The 2,490-nt window shown below is 36.1% G+C and overlaps 1 pseudogene; it reads left to right on the top strand.

The window, feature by feature from the left end:
* The first annotated feature begins 1,660 nt into the window (after positions 1-1,660).
* LOC111741410 lies at positions 1,661-1,779 on the top strand (annotated as a pseudogene).
* The last annotated feature ends 711 nt before the right edge of the window (positions 1,780-2,490 follow it).

Here is a 2,490-nt window from a genome sequence, read left to right as displayed (position 1 = left end):
CTGGGTATTTACCCCAAAGACTTGAAAACCCATATCAGAAAAGATATTTGCACACCGATGTTCATAGCAGCGTTATTCACAGTGGCCAGGATATGGAAACAACTGAAGTGGCTTACAATAGATGATTGGCTAAAGAAGCTGTGGTACGTATATACAATGGAATATTATTCAGCTATAAGAAGAGATGAAATACTGCCATTTGTGACAACATGAATGGACCTCGAGATAATCATGCTAAGCTAAATAAGCCAGACAGAAAAAGTTAAAAATCACATGATATCACTTACATGTGGTATATAGACCTAAAAGCAACAAATGAACAGGACAAACAAACAGAGATTCATGAACGTGGACTATAGATTAGTGATTACCAGAGGGTAGGGAGTGAGGGAAGAGGAGGTAGGTAGATGGTTAAAGGAGGTCAAATATAGGAGGTTAGGGGGAGGGTGAAGTGGGTAAAGGGGATCAAATATATGTAGCTGAAAGAAACTGGATGTTGGGTGGTAAACACAAAATGGAATATACAGATGTCAAATTATAATGTACACCTGAAAATTATATAAACTTAATTTTTAAAAAGTTATTAAAAAAAGAATATATGAGTTCTTGTTGATCTATATAAGTAATTGAATAAATAAAAGGGAAAGAAGAGGGGAAAAAAGAATATTCTTAGAATTGATGTTATAATTGCACAAACTTGTAGGCAACCTAAATATTCATCAGTAATATTATAGATACTGTAGAATATTAATAAATAAAAGCTGTGAACTAGATGTACAAACAGCAACATGAATAGATACTAAAAATATAGTGTTGAGTAAGAAACAAAATGAGATCTCTGAGTCAATATCTCTTCTTGGTAAATTAGAAATCCAAATTTACATAAAATAACACTATGAATTAAGCAAGAATATAAGCATGTTTAAACACAAATATATGGCTCTTGGGGAAGAAGAATGGGAGAGAGAATTGAAAAATAATTTGTAAAGTTTTCTTTTCCTTTCCATTATCTCTTCAAAGAGAGAGGGTATATATGAGAATTTGTCAAATCTCCACTAATTCAAACGCTGAAAACTTAGGTGAAGTTTTTTGTTTTATTGTTTTTTGGTGTTTTTTTTTTTTGTTTTTTGATTTTTGTTTTTGCTTCAAAATAGTTTTATATGCATGTCTGTGAAACCTAGAAATTCTCTCGCATCTCATATTCAATAAATTAGTATATCCCTTTGTCTATTCCTTCAAATTATACCTGGAATCTACCTACTTCTTTCTGCATCCACTGCTACTACCTTATTCTAATTCATCATCTCTTCTTGCCATAACTAATGCAATGGTATCTCAACAAATATTTCTGCCTTGCCATGCCCCACTTCAGCTCTCTACCCCCAATCACATCTCTAAGCAGAGGCCAGAGTGATTTTTAAAATACCCAGTTCAGATCATGTCACTGTTCAACTGAAAACCCACCAATGGTTTCCCATCTAACAGAATAAAACCCTTGCATAGATAGGTCTAAAAAGCTCTACAAGATCTGGCACTAACATCACCCAAGCACACCTTTAAGACCTCAATTCTGCACATGGTTCCATAGTGTAGTGGTTAGCACATCTGCTTTACATACAGAAGGTCCTGGGTTCATGCCCCAGTGGAGCCACAGACCATGATCTATGGCCATACAACCCTGAATGTGCCTGATCTCCTCTGATCTTGATAGCTAAGCAGGGTTGGGCCTGGTTAGTATTTGGATGGGAGACCACCTAGGAAGACCAGGCGGTGTAGGCATTAAATAATAATAATAAAAAAAAAAATTTAAAAATGACCTCAAATTTTATCTCAGGGCCCTTGCAGTTGCCATTTTCTCTGTCTGGATCCCAAATTCCTGCTCAAGGTCATCATCGGAGAGGCTTCCCCTGACCACCCTCTCTAAAATAGCGAATTCTCTTTTCTTCTTCAATTTTATCCCTGTTTTATTTTTCTTCATGGCATTTATCACCACCTAACAGAATATTTGTTTTCAGATACCCTTACCCCACTAGAAAGCAAGCGCCTTGGGAATAGGATGTCTTTTGATGTCCTTCTCAATTTCAGTGCATTCGAGAAACAAACTGATGAATGAATGAAAAATAGGAGGAAGAGACAGAGACAGACAAAGGCAGACACAGAGAGAAAGACAGAGAAGAGAAATCTGAGCTCTTTTGGAGCCTACATGCTTGAAATAAGAACGATTCTTTTGGACTAATTCTTCATCTTCTCCTTCCCCTTCCAGACTTCCCTCTTGCTTTCTTTCAAGAGTAGGGATTGACCAAGAAACTGTTGTAAAATGAACTAAAGACTTATTCTGACTATCCTCCCTGTGACATGGGAGACCTTCAAATACTTCCTTATTTTTATCAGCCCTGGGAAGAGCTTGTATATCTCAGACAGCTAAGTACTTTTTCAGACAGGTGTAGACAACTCCAAAAACGGATGTAAAAACATTTTTTTTTCTAATTT

Source organism: Pteropus vampyrus, unplaced genomic scaffold (genome assembly GCF_000151845.1).
Source record: "Pteropus vampyrus isolate Shadow unplaced genomic scaffold, Pvam_2.0 Scaffold77, whole genome shotgun sequence".
Classification (NCBI taxonomy): Eukaryota; Metazoa; Chordata; class Mammalia; order Chiroptera; family Pteropodidae; genus Pteropus; species Pteropus vampyrus.
The sequence above is the reverse complement of the archived record's forward strand: the minus strand, read 5'-3'. Positions and strand labels throughout refer to the sequence as shown.